The sequence below is a fragment of the Scyliorhinus canicula genome, chromosome 1 (genome assembly GCF_902713615.1).
Source record: "Scyliorhinus canicula chromosome 1, sScyCan1.1, whole genome shotgun sequence".
Classification (NCBI taxonomy): domain Eukaryota; kingdom Metazoa; phylum Chordata; class Chondrichthyes; order Carcharhiniformes; family Scyliorhinidae; genus Scyliorhinus; species Scyliorhinus canicula.
The window spans coordinates 221674434-221694849 of record NC_052146.1 but is presented as its reverse complement, the minus strand read 5'-3'; the positions used below and the strand labels follow the sequence as shown (position 1 = coordinate 221694849).

Here is a 20416-nt window from a genome sequence, read left to right as displayed (position 1 = left end):
TGTGGTGTGAGTAATAGACTCCACAAAGCTCAGATTCCATTCCTGCACATGTGGACCTGGATTTTCAGCAAGTTGGGCCAAGTTTACATAGATAGAATTTACAGTGCAGAAGGAGGCCATTTGGCTCATCGAGTCTGCACCGGCTCCTGGAAAGAGCACCCTACCCATGGTTAACACCCCCACCCTATCCCCATAACCCAGCAACCCCACCCAACACTAAGGGCAATTTTGGACACTACGGGCAATTTAGCATGGCCAATCCACCTAACCTGCACATCTTTGGACTGTGGGAGGAAACCGGAACACCCGGAGGAAACCCACGCACATACGGGGAGGATGTGCAGACTCCGCACAGACAGTGACCCAAGCCGGAATTGAACCTGGGACCCTGGAGCTGTGAAGCGATTGTGCTATCCACAATGCTACCATGCTGCCCGTTGGTAGGCCTTTAAAAATGATGGGTGGAACCTAATTCTAGAATTTCCACTCTCATTCCGGTTTCTGACAATGAGATAAAGGTGGCTTTAGTTGAACTTACACAGAGCACTCCCGCCCTTCCCAGCACCATTGCAGAGGTGGACATTTCAAACGTTCCCCCCCCCCCCCCCAAATTTCATAAAGTTGGGCCACTCCATTAAAGATGTGGCTCATGGCCTCTCAGAGGAGTTGTGAAACACTGGTGAAACCCTCGTCTCAAGTCGGTAACCAAAAACAAAACATTCGGCATTCCTATTGAAACACATTGCCCCTCTTACCTTCTCAAAAAGCTGTCGATCGATCACAGCCATTCACTGTATTAATTTCAAAATTATTTTACCCACTTCGGGCCTCTTAATCATGTGTAAATAAACACATGTCAATGAAAAAAAATCAAGAAAAATCAGCTAAGTGATGACGATATCAATCAATAAAAGCTTGCACTCCCCTTCAAGCTGCATAAACATTGCTTGTTGAACTAATTGAATTAATTATTCATGGATCTCAGCCAGGCATTCATAATGAGGCCATCTGACAACTGTGCTCAAAGAAAGAGACCTGTAGCACAGGGAGATAGGGAAATGAGATTTGGTGAGAGTTAAAATCCAGAGTTTTAGCTGCCCTCAAGTTTATTGAAGCCAGAATTTGAGAGACCAGCCATTACTATACTGGAATAGCTGACTCTAGAGATAATAAAGGCATGGATGAGGGTTTCAGCGGCAGCTGAGCGGAGATGGGGATGAAGTCAGGTGATGTAATGGAGGTGGAAATAGGAAAACTTAATCATGGATGAATAGGAAGTCAAAAGGTCACTTCAGGATCAAATATGACACTGAGGTTGCGACCAGCACAGGATTCATATCATGTTTCTGTTCTATTAAATTCAAGGATCCGTGGCATTTTACGTGGAAAATATCGGCGGCGCCCCCCTCACCGATGCGGTGACCGGTGAGTGCCATGTTAAACTCCCGGCCTCCACAAAATAAATGGCTGAAGAATGGCAGGATCCGTGGCCGCGCATGCACACGGCGACGACCTGCAATGGTTGCGCCGTAAAACATGGCGCCGGCCATGTGCAGACCCGACCTGCTAGATAGTACCCCCCCAGCCATTGCAGAAGCCCTCCCTGCCAGCAGCACGGCTCCTGCCCAACTATGGCGGCACTAGACACAGTCTACAGCCACCTTGCCGGGTTCCTGCACGGCTGGGGCCACACACCCCCCACGCCATCATGAACTCGGCCCATCAGGGGCGGAGCATCAGGCGAGGGCTTCCAGGCGACGCACTGAGGTCGTCCAACGGCGTGCTGTGTATGCCGTGAAGACGCCGTTTTGGAGGGGATGGAGCATGCGAAACCTGCGTCAAACAGGTGCCGCCCCTGATTTCATCATAAAAAGGGATTCTCTGCCCGATCGGCGATTACGGGATCAGGGTCGGTGAATGTTGAATTAGCCCCGTTGTGTCTCTCTCTCACACACACGCCATCACTTGTTCCCATTTGACAGCTGAATGTCCAGCCGCTCGGTGGGCCTCCCCGGCCTCCAGCCGCTTGGTGGGCCTCCCCGGCCTCCAGCCGCTCGGTGGGCCTCCCCAGCCTCCAGCCGCTCGGTGGGCCTCCCCGGCCTCCAGCCGCTCGGTGGGCCTCCCCGGCCTCCAGCCGCTCGGTGGGCCTCCCCGGCCTCCAGCCGCTCGGTGGGCCTCCCCGGCCTCCAGCCGCTCGGAGGGCCTCCAGCCGCTCGGGGGGCTTCCCCGGCCTCCAGCCGCTCGGTGGGCCTCCCCGGCCTCCAGCCGCTCGGTGGGCCTCCCCGGCCTCCAGCCGCTCGGTGGGCCTCCCCGGCCTCCAGCCGCTCGGTGGGCCTCCCCGGCCTCCAGCCGCTCTGTGGGCCTCCTCGGCCTCCAGCCGCTCGGTGAGCCTCCTCGGCCTCCAGCCGCTCGGTGAGCCTCCTCGGCCTCCAGCCGCTCGGTGGGCCTCCCCGGCCTCCAGCCGCTCGGTGGGCCTCCCCGGCCTCCAGCCGCTCGGTGGGCCTCCCCGGCCTCCAGCCGCTCGGTGGGCCTCCCCGGCCTCCAGCCGCTCGGTGGGCCTCCCCGGCCTCCAGCCGCTCGGTGGGCCTCCCCGGCCTCCAGCCGCTCGGTGGGCCTCCCCGGCCTCCAGCCGCTCGGTGGGCCTCCCCGGCCTCATTCCGAATGCTGAACACATGTTGCTTCCTGTTTGCCTCCATTTTTACTGCTCCTGTCACAAGCCCTTGCTTTCTTCCCTTGCACTATGCTTTTCCTCATGATTCGCCTGCTCGCTCCACCATCTTGGTCCTGTGCTCCTTCACCTGGAGCCCGTACAGGAACCAACAGAAAGCCTGCACTCTGCAAACAGAGGAACAGCCATTCACCTTCACACTATTTGCTTCTTGTCCAATCAGAGACTGATTCGCTCGCAAATTTGCTGCTGACACATTCACCAGTGAGCCTATCAACCATAAATGCAGGAGAGGCAGATCTTTCATTCCACGTTCCCGTAGTTTGAACAGTGAGTCCGTGGGCCAGATACAGGGATTGTGGCCTGCAGCCCAAAGGTTGGACAAGCCTGATATAAAGTAAAGATCTGACTTCTGCATGATCTGCTCTGGTGAAAACCAGCTTGCTTGAGTTTATCTGTTAAGGATAATTGCACAGATGTACTTGCTAGGCGGATAATTGCACAGATGTATTTGCTCGGGGCAGAGCAGAGTATTGTAATCTCATGCTAGTTGTTGCAATTACTTTTGTCCCAAAGTACAATGTAGTAGCTGTCTTTATTTTCATTACTGTATTTGTTTGTGATTGTATAATAGTCATTTTGATGTACTGGGCCGTGAGCTTTGCATGTCGTGTAGTCTGTTATTGATAGATTCCAATCCAGAAAAGTATGTTGAGCAGTACCATTGATAATGTGTGCAACAACTTTACCAACAGTTTGGGTGTTTCTGAGCTGATCATTCCTTTTTTAAAAGTCTAAAGCTGGCATGAACCTTGAAGAGAAGGCCCTTCAAAGGTCTATTGTTGCAGCGTTTGCTGTTGTTTGTGTACATATGGCCCTCGAGGCAGATTCAGGATTGATGTCTTCCCAGTTCAGTAGCCAGCAATATTTGACATGGCAGGTTCACTAGTCCTCCTTATATCTATCTAGACTTGTGACCAACAGTGTGGGCTGTAATTAGTGTCACAAAGGCATGGATGAATAGAGAACGTGGAAACGTATACTTTTGTAAATAGCAACTGCATAATTAATAAAATATAGAAGACTTGCAGAATAGGACAAGTGATCTTTTCAGCATGGCCAGAAATGTTGAGTCATACATCAACGGTTCAAAAGTTTGGGTCATGAGGAAATAAACCTGGAATGTTAACAAGTGTAAACATTGTTTTCTTTCTCAGGATGACTAGGAATGTTAATTAGATATCCTAGATTACACACAAAACCTAGTGGAGCTTTTCAAACAATTCATTAAATCTGGAAATCAAATGTGATTTCAGAAACAACAAAGTAGAAATTTATAAATAACTGTTGTTACACTTTTAAGGTTTACAAGATTATTATATTTTGTGACTGTAGCTTTAAATTTAGGGTAAATGAAGGGGGTCAGTGCAGTCTCTCTGACAGTAAGCCTGGGTGTATTGATTATTAGCGATCAATGAAAGACTTTTCAGATCAATCAGAAATGGTGTAGTCCAACAGAGGCATCCAAACCAATTCAGTAGTTTCCAACGTAGATGCCTCTAGCAGCTCTTACACATCAGATGATGCTAAAGCGATGAGTGTAAGTGTATTGCAGAGAGCACAGATGCCACCTTTTGACACAAATAGTCGAGAAGAGAAAATGTGTACAAGTGAGGAAAGCCATTTTTCCGTGTTTGTCTTGTTCATCTTAAAACTGTGGGTGGACAGGGTTGACATAGGATATGGAACTTAGGACTATGAGCCTGGCTCAACATTCACTAAGATCATGGCTGAACTAATTGGGTCTCAATTCCACTTTCCTGTCTGCCCCTTGACTTTCCCCTTTCTATCAGAAATCTGTGCAGTCGGCCTTGAATTTATTCAGTGACCCAACCTCCACTGCTTTCTGGTGAAGAAAATTTCACAGGATCATCATACAAGGAGCTGGAAAAGCCAACTCTGGCTTTGTTTGCTTGTGGGTTCCAAGGCGCAGTTAATAATAATAATTGCTGCACTCTTTTTTTCTTCCATTTAGCTTTATCTAATTCTTTCCAAGCCAGAATCTCAACTTTCTCTTTTTGCATTTTGGTTTTACGCTCCAAATCTTTAATGCGGTCTCGCCATTCCACTGCACAAGTTCTTTGCTTCAAAGCACTATCTTTCTCTAGTTGCCCATCAGCCAAGAACTCTGGGCTGGATTCTCCCCCGTGCCGTGCCACATTTCTGCCGCGACCCGCTGGCGGGATTCTCCGTTACGCATTCCCATTGTGGGGCAGCCCCACGCCGTTGGTAAACCCCCAAGCGTCGGCAAAATGGAGAATCCCGCCGTCGGAGAATCCCGGCCCCTATTTTAATATCTGTTTAAGTTTGTGGATTCTAACTTGTGATTGAGTATGCCATTTTCAAACATAATCTGGAATTCAATTGTATAATGTTCCCTATTTCCCACTGCATCTTAAGACACTAATTAACACTGCCTCAATGCACAATACTATATCTAAGATAGCTTTATCCCGAGTTGGTTCCACAACATATTGCTCCAGGAAACTGTCACAAATGCGTTCTACAAATTCATCTTCTAGACCACCTTACCAACATTACAAGTTCTGATAACCTTGATTTTAAAAAAAAAAGTATTTTTATTAAGGTTTTGCAGAATTTTTCGTAATAAAACAGCAGTAACAATAAGAACAAAACAAACTGGAGTGAACATTAACATATCGCAAAAAGAGAATATACAATAACAATTAAATAGACATTACCCCACGCAACTCAGTCTTCCCACACCATCCCAATGAAGCACTCACCCCCCCCCCCCACACACACACACACACACACACACACACACACGGATTGCTGCTGCTGCTGACATTTTAATTTTCCCCAGAAAGTCAACGAACGGCTGCCACCTCCGAGAGAACCCTAATGTAGACCCTCTTAAGGCAAACTATTTTCTCGAGGCTGAGAAACCCAGCCATGTTGGTAACCCGAGTCTCTACACTCGGGGGCTTCGAGTCCCTCCACATTAATAAAATCTGTCTCCGGGCTACTAGGGAGGCAAAGGCCAATACGTCGGCCTCTTTCGCCCCCTGAACTCCCGGGTCTTCTGACACCCCAAAGATCGCAATCTCTGGACTCGGCACCACCGTGTGTTAAGCACCTTAGACATTGTCCTCGCCAATCCTTGCCAGAACACTCTAAGCTCCGGGCATGCCCAATACATGTGGACATGGTTTGCAGGGCTGCCCTTGCACCTCATACAATTGTCTTCTACCCCAAAAAACTTGCTCACTCTCGCTGCCGTCATGTGTGCCCGATGGACCACCTTAAATTGAATTAGACTGTGCCTGGCACATGATGAGGAGGAATTAACCCTGCCCAGAACCTCTGCCCACAGACCAGCTTCCAACCCCTCACCTAGCTCCTCCTCCCACTTGCCCTTGAGCTCCTCCACCGGGGTTCTGATAATCTTGATTAACGCTCTGTCCAATGGCATAACTGGACTTTAGAGGGCCTCTATCTAAAGTATTCATATTAGAGTTTTATGACCCCTGCTACTTCGAGGCCGGGATTCTCCGAAAAATCCCGGCCAAGTGTTGACGACGGCATCAAAACCGGTGCGAGCGATGCCGGCATCAATGGGCCTCCAGGCCCAGGCATTAACCCCTTCTTCGGGGGCTAGCACGACACCGGAGTGCTGTGCGCTCGAACGCCGGCGCTGGTCCGCGCAGGTGCATGGGTTGCCGTCTCCGCGCCAGCCTCTGTGCATATGGCGGAGCCCAACAGGGGCCCGGCACGGAGGAACATAGGCCCACCCCCGGAATTAGCCCGCCCACGGATCGATCGGTCCCGATCGCGGGCCAGGTCACCTTGGAGGCCCGTCCCCCCCCACCAGGACGGACCTGCAGCCAGATCTCTGAGGTCCCGCTGGGTAGGACCATACTTAACCCACGCTGGCGGGACTTGGCGGAACTTGGCGGGCACTCGGCCCGTCGAGCGCGGAGAATTCCGCAGGGGCCGCTTGCTACGGCCCCCGACCGGCGCGGTGGTGACCATGCTGGCGTGATTGCCGCCAATTTCCCGGTCGCTGGAGAATCAGCGGTCTGGCGTCGTGGCGCGATTCTTGCCCCCCCCCCCCCCCACTGATTCTCTGATCCGGTGCGGGATCGGAGAATCCTGGCCCTGATCTCCACACATATTGGTTCTATTTCCTGATTTTCTGAGCCAAGATCCTTTCTCACTAATATCCTCTGTCATCTTTTATTATCAGGGCAATATCTCCTCCACTTCCATTTTTCCTCGCTTTTTGAAATGTAGTGCATCCTGGAATATTTAGTTCCTAACCTTGGTCGCCTTGGAACCATGCCTCTGATATTGGAGGGAGTGAATATTTAAGGTGGCGGATGGGGTGTGAATCTTGTGGGCTGCCTTGCCCTGGGTGATGTTGAGCTTCTTGACTGTTGTTGGAGCTGTACTCACCCAGACGAGTGGAGAGTGTTCCATCACATTTCTGACTCGCAGTGTGTAGGTGGTGGGAAGGCTTTGGGGAGTCAGAAGATGAGTTGTTCACTGCCTCTGACTTGCTCTTGTAGCCATAGTAGCTAGTCCAGTTCAGTTTCTGGTCAATGTAGCCCCAGGATGTTGTTAGTGGCCGTTTCTGCAATAGTAATGCCATTGCTTGTCACAAGGTGCTGGTTAGATTCTCTCTGGATGGAGATGGTCATTACCGGGTGCCAATGTTACTTGCCACTATGAACCCAAGGCTGAATGGGGTCCAAGAATGTGTATGGACACATTGTGCTTCAGTACCTAAGGAGTCACGAATGGTGTTGAACTTTTGTGCAATCATCAGCGAACATCCCCACTCCTGACTTTATGGTGGAGGGAAGGTCATTGATGAAGCAGCTGAAGATGGTTGGGACTAGGACACTAACTATCCTGAGGAACTCCTGCAGTGAAGTCCTGGAACTGAGATGACTGACGTCTGACAACACAACCGTCTTCCTTTGTGGCAAGTTTGACTCCAACCAGCGGAGAGTTTTCTCACTGATTTCAATTGACTCTAGTTTTCCTAGGGCTCATTGACGCAAAATCTGACCGAATGCTGCCTTGATGCCAAGAGCAGTTACTCGTACCTCACCTCTGGAGTTCAGCTCTTTTGTCCATGTTTGAACTGGTATAACCCCCTTGGGGGCCAAGGACTATGCTCCAGAGGTTTTTGCCTTACACAGTCGAGCATGAATTTCCCCGGTAATTGGGGCGGGGAGAGGGGGGGGGGGGGGGGGGGATTACTGAGTATAAAAACCCTGAACGTGGCCCTTCGGGGAGAGGAGTTATAGCCTTTAGGAGTTTTGTGTACACCATAATAAACCTGTTGTTCATTTCTACCTACCCTACCGTGTGTTCCTGTCATCTCTCCCATACGGGTTCTACATGAAACAAGGCTGCAATGAAGTTGGGAACTGAGTGGCCCTCGCAGAACCTAAACTGAGCGTCAACGAGCAGGTTATTGCTAAGGAAATGCTGCTTGGTAACACTGTTCATTATTTCTTCCATTACTTTACTGATGATTGAGAGTAGGCTGATAGGGGGGTAATTGGCCATTGTTACAACACCCTGGGCTGGTGCCTGATCAATTCAAGCCCCACTTGTCCTGGAATCACAACGCAAAATACCCAAAGTCTTTGGCCCATGGCTGTCGAATAATTACAGTCACCAGGTTTGTAAATGTAAACATGATTACTGTTTAGAACAGGAACGATCATGAAATATGCAGTAAACACAACTGGTTAACAACACACTAATACATATTAACAGCTTGCTCCCACCCTCATCTAAAAACACACACACAAGGCAGACTAACACAGAGGGGTGGAAATGGGTTACAAAAAACACAAGTGGAGGAAAATAAAGAGCCTTTGTTCCAGATGGTGGTTTTAGCACATTTTCATGACAGCAAGCTTGCAGATTAAAGTCTTTTTGGTTTGCAGCCTGTAATGTTCTACTTCATAGATTCATTCTTTCAGGTATGCTTGTAGTTTAAAAATACTGTACTGACAACTTCCCTGGAGAGGCACCTTACTTCCCATCAAACTTTGCTTTCAGTTTGTGGTTTGTGTTCAGGGCTCTGTAATTCCAGGAAAACAGCACTCAGAGGAACAGCACTCAGAGGATTGCTGGTGAGAGTCAGCCCTCATAGTGGCCTTTTGGGGAGGGTTAGCTGGATCTTTCTGGGGAGAATTAGCTGGATCTTTCTGGGCAGAGTTAGTTAGCTGGATCTTACTGGGGAGAGTTAGCTGGATCTTACTGAGGAGAGTTAGCTGGATCTTACTGGGGAGAGTTAGTTAGCTGGATCTTACTGGGGTGAGTTAGCTAGATCTTACTGGGGAGAGTTAGCTGGATTTTACTGGGGAGAGTTAGTTAGCTGGATCTTACTGGGGAGAGTTAGTTAGCTGGATCTTACTGGGGAGAGTTAGCTAGATCTTACTGGGGAGAGTTAGCTGGATCTTACTGGGGAGAGTTAGCTGGATCTTACTGGGGAGAGTTAGTTAGCTGGATCTTACTGGGTAGAGTTAGTTAGCTGGATCTTACTGGGGAGAGTTAGTTAGCTGGATCTTACTGGGGAGAGTTAGTTAGCTGGAATTAGTTAGTTGGATCTTACTGGGGAGAGGTAGTTAGCTGGATCTTACTGGGGAGAGGTAGTTAGCTGGATCTTACTGGGGAGAGTTAGTTAGCTGGATCTTACTGGAGAGAGTTAGCTGGATCTTACTGGGGAGAGTTAGTTAGCTGGATCTTACTGGTGAGAGTTAGTTAGCTGGATCTTACTCGGGAGAGTTAGTTAGCTGGATCTTACTGGGGAGAGTTATTTAGCTGGATCTTACTGGGGAGAGTTAGTTAGCTGGATCTTACTGGGGAGAGTTAGTTAGCTGGATCTTACTGGGGAGAGTTAGCTGGATCTTACTGGGGAGAGTTAGTTAGCTGGATCTTACTGGTGAGAGTTAGTTAGCTGGATCTTACTGGTGAGAGTTAGTTAGCTGGATCTTACTGGGGAGAGTTTGTTAGCTGGATCTTACTGGGGAGAGTTAGTTAGCTGGATCTTACTTGGGAGAGTGAGTTAGCTGGATCTTACTGGGGAGAATTAGTTAGCTGGATCTTACTTGGGAGAGTTAGTTAGCTGGATCTTACTGGGAAGAGTTAGTTAGCTGGATCTTACTGGGGAGAGTTAGCTGGATCTTACTGGGGAGAGTTAGTTAGCTGGATCTTACTGGGGGGAGTTAGTTAGCTGGATCTTACTCGGGAGAGTTAGTTAGCTGGATCTTACTGGGGAGAGTTATTTAGCTGGATCTTACTGGGGAGAGTTAGCTGGATCTTACTGGGGAGAGTTATTTAGCTGGATCTTACGGGGGGGGGGGGAGGGAGTTATTTAGCTGGATCTTACTGGGGAGAGTTAGCTAGCTGGATCTTACTGGGAAGAGTTAGCTGGATCTTACTGGGGAGAGTTATTTAGCTGGATCTTACTGGGGAGAGTTAGTTAGCTGGATCGTACTGGGGAGAGTTTGCTAGATCTTACTGGGGAGAGTTAGCTGGATCTTACTGAGGAGAGTTAGTTAGCTGGATCTTACTGGGGAGAGTTAGTTAGCTGGATCTTACTGGGGAGAGTTAGTTAGCTGGATCTTACTGGGGAGAGTTAGCTGGATCTTACTGAGGAGAGTTAGTTAGCTGGATCTTACTGGGGAGAATTAGCTGGATCTTACTGGGGAGAGTTAGTTAGCTGGATCTTACTGGGGAGAGTTAGTTAGCTGGATCTTACTGGGGAGAGTTATTTAGCTGGATCTTACTGGGGAGAGTTAGTTAGCTGGATCTTACTGAGGAGAGTTAGTTAGCTGGATCTTACTGGGGAGAATTAGCTGGATCTTACTGGGGAGAGTTATTTAGCTGGATCTTACGGGGGGGAGGGGGGAGTTATTCAGCTGGATCTTACTGGGGAGAGTTAGTTAGCTGGATCTTACTGGGGAGAGTTAGCTGGATCTTACTGGGGAGAGTTATTTAGCTAGACCTTACTGGGGAGAGTTAGTTAGCTGGATCTTACTGGGGAGAGTTAGTTTGCTGGATCTTACTGGGTAGAGTTAGTTAACTGGATCTTACTGTGGAGAGTTATTTAGCTGGATCTTACGGGGGAGAATTAGCTGGATCTTACTGGGGAGAGTTAGTTAGCTGGATCTTACTGGGGAGAGTTAGTTAGCTGGATCTTACTGGGGAGAGTTATTTAGCTGGATCTTACTGGGGAGAGTTAGTTAGCTGGATCTTACTGAGGAGAGTTAGTTAGCTGGATCTTACTGGGGAGAATTAGCTGGATCTTACTGGGGAGAGTTATTTAGCTGGATCTTACGGGGGGGAGGGGGGAGTTATTCAGCTGGATCTTACTGGGGAGAGTTAGTTAGCTGGATCTTACTGGGGAGAGTTAGCTGGATCTTACTGGGGAGAGTTAGTTAGCTGGATCTTACTGGGTAGAGTTAGTTAGCTGGATCTTACTGGGGAGAGTTAGTTAGCTGGATCTTACTGGGGAGAGTTAGTTAGCTGGAATTAGTTAGTTGGATCTTACTGGGGAGAGGTAGTTAGCTGGATCTTACTGGGGAGAGGTAGTTAGCTGGATCTTACTGGGGAGAGTTAGTTAGCTGGATCTTACTGGAGAGAGTTAGCTGGATCTTACTGGGGAGAGTTAGTTAGCTGGATCTTACTGGTGAGAGTTAGTTAGCTGGATCTTACTCGGGAGAGTTAGTTAGCTGGATCTTACTGGGGAGAGTTATTTAGCTGGATCTTACTGGGGAGAGTTAGTTAGCTGGATCTTACTGGGGAGAGTTAGTTAGCTGGATCTTACTGGGGAGAGTTAGCTGGATCTTACTGGGGAGAGTTAGTTAGCTGGATCTTACTGGTGAGAGTTAGTTAGCTGGATCTTACTGGTGAGAGTTAGTTAGCTGGATCTTACTGGGGAGAGTTTGTTAGCTGGATCTTACTGGGGAGAGTTAGTTAGCTGGATCTTACTTGGGAGAGTGAGTTAGCTGGATCTTACTGGGGAGAATTAGTTAGCTGGATCTTACTTGGGAGAGTTAGTTAGCTGGATCTTACTGGGAAGAGTTAGTTAGCTGGATCTTACTGGGGAGAGTTAGCTGGATCTTACTGGGGAGAGTTAGTTAGCTGGATCTTACTGGGGGGAGTTAGTTAGCTGGATCTTACTCGGGAGAGTTAGTTAGCTGGATCTTACTGGGGAGAGTTATTTAGCTGGATCTTACTGGGGAGAGTTAGCTGGATCTTACTGGGGAGAGTTATTTAGCTGGATCTTACGGGGGGGGGGGGGGGGGAGGGAGTTATTTAGCTGGATCTTACTGGGGAGAGTTAGCTAGCTGGATCTTACTGGGAAGAGTTAGCTGGATCTTACTGGGGAGAGTTATTTAGCTGGATCTTACTGGGGAGAGTTAGTTAGCTGGATCGTACTGGGGAGAGTTTGCTAGATCTTACTGGGGAGAGTTAGCTGGATCTTACTGAGGAGAGTTAGTTAGCTGGATCTTACTGGGGAGAGTTAGTTAGCTGGATCTTACTGGGGAGAGTTAGTTAGCTGGATCTTACTGGGGAGAGTTAGCTGGATCTTACTGAGGAGAGTTAGTTAGCTGGATCTTACTGGGGAGAATTAGCTGGATCTTACTGGGGAGAGTTAGTTAGCTGGATCTTACTGGGGAGAGTTAGTTAGCTGGATCTTACTGGGGAGAGTTATTTAGCTGGATCTTACTGGGGAGAGTTAGTTAGCTGGATCTTACTGAGGAGAGTTAGTTAGCTGGATCTTACTGGGGAGAATTAGCTGGATCTTACTGGGGAGAGTTATTTAGCTGGATCTTACGGGGGGGAGGGGGGAGTTATTCAGCTGGATCTTACTGGGGAGAGTTAGTTAGCTGGATCTTACTGGGGAGAGTTAGCTGGATCTTACTGGGGAGAGTTATTTAGCTAGACCTTACTGGGGAGAGTTAGTTAGCTGGATCTTACTGGGGAGAGTTAGTTTGCTGGATCTTACTGGGTAGAGTTAGTTAACTGGATCTTACTGTGGAGAGTTATTTAGCTGGATCTTACGGGGGAGAGTTAGTTAGCTGGATCTTACTGGGGAGTTAGTTAGCTGGAGTTAGTTAGCTGGATCTTACTGGGTAGAGTTAGTTAACTGGATCTTACTGTGAAGAGTTATTTAGCTGGACCTTACTGGGGAGAGTTAGCTGGATCTTACTGGAGAGAGTTAGTGAGCTGGATCTTACTGGGGAGAGTTAGTGAGCTGGATCTTACTGGGGAAAGTTAGTTAGCTGGATCTTACTGGGGAATGCTAGCTGGATCTTACTGGGGAGAATTTGTTATCTGGATCTTACCGGGGAGAGTTAGTTAGCTGGATCTTACTGGGGAGAGTTAGCTGGATCTTACTAGGGAGAGTTATTTAGCTGGATTTTACTGGAGAGAGTTAGTTAGCTGAACCTTACTGGGGAGAGTTAGTTGGATCATTTCACCGTGCTGCCAGAGTCAAAACTGCAGCCAAACCCAAACCGTGGGATTCTGAAAGAAATCCCAGTGGAATCGGATCCAATCACCACCGGTTATCGGGCAGAGCACAGCCTTTTGGGACAATTCATTGGCCACCAGCCAATCAATCAAATCGAGTTACATCGAGTTGGATTCGTCCTGCTTTTTGTGTGCAGGACATACCTTAGCAATGGTCGACGTTGCTGGGTAAATGCCAGTGTTGTAGCTGTAATGGACCAGCTTGGCCAGGTGTGTGGCCCGTTCTGGAGCACAAGTCTTTAGTACTGTTGTTGAAAGGTTGCCAGGGACTATAGCCTTTGCAGTGTCCAGTGCCTTCAATCATTTCTCGATACAATGTGGAGTGAATCGAATCGACTGAAGACTGACACCTGTGATGCGAGGGATCACCGGAGGCGATCTGGGTGGATGATCCACACAGCACTTCATTTTTTTTTTGTTTATAAATTTAGAGTAACCGATTCTTTCTTTCCAATTGAGGGGCAATTTAACATGGCCAACCCACCTACCCTGCACATCATCTTTGGGTTGTGGGGGTGAAACTCGCGCAGACACGGGGAGAATGTACAAACTCCACATGTACAGTGATCCAGGGCCGTGATCGAACCCGGGTGTCCTCAGCAGTGTGAGGCAGCAGTGCTAACCTCTGCGCCACTGTGTTGTCCTAACACAGCACTTCAGGCTGAAGATTTTTTGCTTCAACGTTCTCTTTTGCACTGATGTGCTGGGCCCCTCCATCATTGAGGATGGGGATATTCGTGGAGTCTCCTCCTCCAGCGAGTTGTTTAAATGTCCACCACCATTCACAACTGGATGTGGCAGAACTGTAGAGCTAGGATCTAATCCATTGGTTGAGGAATTGCTTAGCTCTGTCTATTACATGCTGATTATGCTCTTCGCATTGCAAATAGTCCTGTAATGTAGCTTCACCAGTTTGACGCATCATTTTTATGGTGCTTGGTATTGCTCCGGCATGCCCTCCTGCACTCTTCATTGAACCAGGGTTAATTTCCTGGCTTGATAGGAATGTAGAATGGGGGATATGTCGGGCCATGAGGTTACCACGTTGTGGTTTAGCCCAATCTGCTGCTGTTGATGGCCCACAGCGCCTCATAGACGCCCAATCTTGAGCTGCCAGATCTGTGCGAAGTCTATTCTGTATAGCACAGTGGTAGTGCCACACGACATGATTGAGGGTATACTTAATGTGAAGATAGAACTTCGTCTCCACAAGGACTGTGCGATGGTCACTCCTACTGATACTGTCATGGACAGATGTATCTGCAGCAGGCAGATTGGTGAGAATGAGGTCTAGTATATTTTTCCCTCTTGCTGGTTCCCTCACCACCTGCCACAGATCCAGTCGAGCAGCTATGCCATAAAATCACAGAATCCCTACAGTGCAGAAGGAGGCCATTTGGTCCATCAAATCTGCACTAATCCTTTGAAAGACCACACTAACTCGGTCCAACCCCCACCCTATTTCTGCAACTGCACCCTAAAGGACAAATTAGCCTGGCCAATCCACCTAACTTGCACATCTTTGGACTGTAGGCAGGGACAGGACCAACTGGAGAAAACCCACGCAGACACAAGAGAACTCCCAACAGACAGTCACCAGAGGTCGGAATTGAACCAGGGTCCCTGGAGCTGTGAGGCAGCAGTGCTAACCACTGTGCCACCCTGTCGCATCAGCAGTGACCACTCGGCCTATTTCTTTTCTTGTTTAAGTTAATACAACTGGTGGTACTGAGATGTAACAGTGTACATGAACATTGATTGTGTGCAAACCGTTTTATAACATTTTAACCATTTTATACTCTTCAGACTTGGCCAGCTCTGTTATTAGTGTTATTAGTGATACCCAGAGTGTATTTTGCACCCTTGCCCCCCTCAGTGCTTCCTCCTAGTGGTGTTCCATATGGAGGAGTACTGATTCATTAGCTGAGGGTGGAGGGTATGTGGTAATCAGCTGGAGGTTAGCTGTCCCACATTTGATCTGGTGCATGAGACTTCATGGGATCCAGAGTAGATGCTAAGTACTCTCAGGGCTATTTTCTCCTGACCGTATGCCACTGTGCCGCCACCTCTGTTGGGCTGGTCCTTCCAGTGGGACAGGGCATACTGAAGAATGGTGATGGTGGTGTCTGGGGCATTCAGTGATTCTGTAAATATGATTATGTCTGTGAGACACTTCTCCCTTTTTTGGCACAAGACCCCAGACATTAGTAAGGAGGACTTTGGAAGATCGAGGCTAGATTTGCTGTTGCCGGACAGAGGGGCTTTATGTTTTAAAACTACTATCCCTTTATGGGGCGGAATTCTCCCATCGGGAGACAAACAGCTGACGCCGGAGTGAAACCCGGAGTGTTTCACTCCGGCTTCGGAGGCTGCTCCTCGTCCCCCGGGCGCCGGGCCTTGACGCTTGCGTCAAAGTGGCGTGCCGGGAATGACGCAGCCGGCGGCGCCTAAGTGACTTAAGCCGCGCATGCGCAGGTTGGCCGGTGCCAACCCGCGCATGCGCGGTTGCCGTCTTCCCCTCCGCTGCCCCGCAAGACATGGCGGTTGATCTTGCAGGGTGGCGGAGGGAAAAGAGTGCGTCTTTTAGAGACGCCGGCCCGGCGATCGGTGGGCACCGATCGCGGGCCAGACATCTCCTGAGCACGCCCGTGGTGCTCAATCCTCCCTCTGCCCCCCCACAGGCCCCACAAACACCGGTCGTGCGCTGTTCACGCCGGCAGCAACCAGGCGTGGTTGGCGCTGGGGTGAACCGGTTGGGTTCGGCAGGACGCTACGCGAAACACCATTTTGGGGGGGGGGGTGGGAGTATCGCGGGGGGTGCCAGGGCGGGGCATGATTCGCCCGGCCCTCCCGCGATTCCCCCCCCCCCCCCCCCCCCCCCCCCCGTCGTGGGGTGCGGAGTATCGCGCCCATGGACTTTACTCTCTGCACTTTTACCATTAAAATCTCTGTTCTTCCGGCCTCGCTCTGCTTGGGAGAAATTCTCCGACCCCACGCAGGGTCGGAGAATCGCCCGGGGCCGCCGAAAATCCCGCCCCCCGCCGTGGCAGAAATTCTCCGCCACCCGGGTATTGACGGGGGTGGGAATCGCGCCACGTTGAGCGGCGAGCCCCCTGCAGCGATTCTCCGGCCCGCGATGGGCTGAAGTCCCGCCGCTGGGAAGTCTCTCCCGCCGCTGAGGTTTGAACCACCTCTGGTGGCGGCGGGATCGGCGGCGCGAGCGGGCCCCCGGGGCCCTGGGGGGGGGCGTGGCCGATCGGACCCCGGGGGTGCCCCCCACGGTGGCCAGGCCCGCGATCGGGGAACACCGATCGGCGGGCGGGTCAGTGCCGTGGGGGGGACTCTGTCTCTTCCGCCGCCGCTACGGCCTACACCATGGCGGAGGCGGAAGAGAATCCCCCAGCACGCATGCACCGGTGGTGGTGGCAGCTGCAGCTGACGTCACCACCGGCGCATGCGTGAACCGGCGAAGGCCTTTTGGCCAGCCCCGGCGCCGGGTGGCGGGCGTCAAAGGCTGTTGGTGCCGGTTTTGGCGCCAGTCGGTGTGGTGCCAACCGCTCCGGCACGGGCCTAGCCCCTCAATGTGAGGGCTTGGCCCCTATCCGCACCTTTGGGGAGTCCTGACGCCTGAGTAGTTGGCGCTACTCTGCTACGCTGGGACCCCCTGCCCCGCCGGGTAGGGGAGTATCTCGCCCCTTGTCTTTATAAAAATCAATATTTTTTTATTGCCTCAAATCATTTTTGGATTTCTAAATCTGAGCTCCTCTCCTGCGCTTTTAAGTGTAAAGTCATTTTCCCTGTTCGAATGCTCTGTATTTTCCAGATGCACATTTGTTATCATCACACATATCGTTACCCTGGACTCATGTTTGACTTTCCAAATCTCCTCTCCTGCGAAGCCTCCTCCCCACTATTTAATTTAAAGCCCTCTCTACATATATAAATATATGACTCCCAAGGACATTAATCCCAGCTCAGTTCAGCTCCATATCACCTCGATGGCACAGCTCTCATTTTCCCCACTGGTGCCAGTATCCCATGAACCAAAACATATTTCTCCCACACTAATCTTTGAGCATTCAACATTTTTACACCCCACTGTACCTGACCATGGACCAGATCAGCAGCACCTATCCTAAGAGGTGTGACTGCCTATTGGAACTAAGTGTCCAGGTAACTTTACCTCTCCCTGATGTATCGCTGTTTGAGGCTAAGCTGAAGTTGCTTGAGCTGTAGACTCTCTTAATACAGCTAAAACCCACATGCTACAGCTGCTACACAGCACAGTGGTTAGCACTGCTGTCTCACAGCGCCAGGGACCCAGGTTTGATTCTGGCCCTGCCTGACTGTCTGTGTGGCGTTTGCACGTTCTCCATGTGTCTGCGTGGGTTTCCTCCGGGTGCTCCGGTTTCCACCCAGAGCCCAACGATGCGCAGGTTAGATGGATTGGCCTTGGTCAGTGAATGGGGTTATGGTGATAGGGCAGGGTGCTCTTTCAGAGAGTCGGTGCAGACTTGTTAAGCCAAATGACCTCCTGCACAGTAGAAATTTTATACTGCACCTACCCTTCCATCTTTATTGGGTTTTAAAGTTTCCAAGTTTCAAAATATTATTCAACTGTTATCCGTACTTCAATCAAGTTATAAATCTAATGCAGTTTTTCTATTTCCCCAGTACCATTTTGAACTACTGCCCCATTTACAGGGATAGCTTAGTTTTCTGTTAATAAATGAAGTATGCGAATGCAACATTCTAGAAGCCTGGATTAGGAAAGGTAGTGAAGGTAATTAATTTAATGTAGCTGAAATTGAAATACACACGTCGGCTCTGTAACATGTTGAATGACTAAAGAAGAAACTGTGCTAAGTAAGGAATACCTCCCAGGGTGGGTAAGATTACAATTGATGTGCTGGCTATCTCATTTAGAAGCGTACGGGTGATATTTGAGAGTTTTTTTTGAATACCTGTAATTGTAAACTTGCATGAAAAGAATTGAAAAGAGTTCTAACCTCCGAAGATCATTCCGTACTGTACTGGTATTCAACTAGACCAAGCATGTGTAAGTACAAGGCTTATATGTATGTATAATATGTGAGTACACATTCTGATATTTTGTTTCAAGGCAGACTGCGTAGGGGTGGTCTTTCCCTGAAGGACATTTATGTACCAGATGGATTTTGATGGTCATGGCCACTATTCTAACTTAATTTTCATCCTGGCTTTATTTACTTAACTGAATTGAAGTTCTGTGGCTGCCATGGTGGGATTTGAACTTGTGTCTCTGCATTATTTGTCCGGGTCCCTGTAAAAGAAGTCTTGCTACAGTTGTACAGGGGTTTGGTATGGATGCACCTGGAGTACTGTGTGTAGAAATGATATACTCATATTGGAAATGGTAGAGCAAAGATTCACTAAATTGGTGCCTGAGATGAGAAGGTTTTCCTATGACAAGAGGCTGAGTAAATTGGTCTCTATTCTTTGGAGGTTAGAAGAATGAAAGGCAATCTCACTGAAAGCTGCAAAGTTCTGACGGGGCTTGGTAGCGGAGACATTGAGAGAGTGTTTCTGCTGGCTGGGAAGTCTAGAACATGGAGGCACTGTCTCGGGATAAGGGGGGCTGAGATGTGGATCAATTTCTTCACTAAAGGGTTAGAATCTTTGGAAATCTCTACCCCAGAGGGTTGTGGATTATCTATCATTGAATATATTTAAGGCTAGCATTATTTTACAGAGCCACTAATGAACACCGTCATTTCCCAACATCCTGATTGTAAAACACAATCACATTTTTGTGTTTTGAAAACTTTAAAAGCAATTTAATTTTTAATAATGCTTGCTTCAAGAAATGGCATTGTGGCTTCTTTCAAACTCATCCTTTGCCAAGAATTACTTTCATTTGAATGCCCATCTACCCACATGTAATCATTACAGACACTGACTTTCAACACAAGTATATCTTTTATTCTTCTGTGTTTTGGGTAAAATAAATATTGTATGACTTGTTTTAAAAACGAATACATTAAGGCTGCGACTGACAGATTTTTGGTCTCTGCAGAATTAAAGGTTACGGGGAACACGGGAGAAACTGGAGTTAAAACCAAGATCAATCATGTTTGCATTGAATGGTGGAGTAGGCTCGATAAATGTAGTCTATCCTGCACCTATATTTTATGTTCTCGTTATTAGTCTAGTATCGTAGCTACTATACTATCATTCCTAAGCTTGAACCGTACCGAACCTAATGAACTCAATCTATGTAGTTGGCTCTTATAATTTTACCAGGTGTAATTATAGTCAGATTACAATGCAAACAGTAGCCCCTCTAAAGTGTGCAGATTTTATAAATTAACTAGACCTTAGACTAGACTAGGTTTCTGAAGAGGACTCTTATTGGCCTTGGGACTCAGGCTTTTTAATTTTGCTGGATTTCGGGTTGGACTGGGTGCTTGGCGGTTTGAGCCAAACCAGGCCTGTTCGTGTCACGGCTCACTTGGAGCAGGGAGTACTCAAATGCTAGAGCAGAGAACAAATTCGATGCCACGCAGCATCTGGCCAGATTGTCCAGGTAAATTAATATTCACTGAGTAAAATTTTAAAAAGGGGCAGCACGGTAGCATGGTGGTTAGCATAAATGCTTCACAGCTCCAGGGTCCCAGGTTCGATTCCCGGCTGGGTCACTGTCTGTGCGGAGTCTGCACGTCCTCCCCGTGTGTGCGTGGGTTTCCTCCGGGTGCTCCGGTTTCCTCCCACAGTCCAAAGATGTGCGGGTTAGGTGGATTGGCCATGCTAAATTGCCCGTAGTGTCCTAAAAAGTAAGGTTAAAGGGGGGTTGTTGGGTTACGGGTATAGGGTGGATACGTGGGTTTGAGTAGAGTGATCATTGCTCGGCACAACATCGAGGGCCGAAGGGCCTGTTCTGTGCTGTACTGTTCTATGTTCTATACATTGGGACATTTTAAAAATATCTGGTTTTCGGACAACTCTTTTAGCCAGCTGGTTTTGAGAGAGTGTGGCTTGGTTGTAACAGCTTTAACAGCTGAAGGCAGGAAGTCAGAAAACTGTGAACTTCTCAGGACAATGTTAAATCCAAATTTAGGTTTACTATGTGGAGACATTTGTGATGTTAATTTCATGGCAGAGTAATAAGTAGGTGCAGCA

At 48.8% G+C, this 20416-nt stretch overlaps 1 protein-coding gene across 2 annotated transcripts in view; it reads left to right on the top strand.

The window, feature by feature from the left end:
• LOC119971925 (synaptojanin-2-like) overlaps window positions 1-20416 on the top strand; it is a 206679-nt gene that overhangs the window by 56159 nt on the left and 130104 nt on the right. The window lies entirely within an intron of this gene.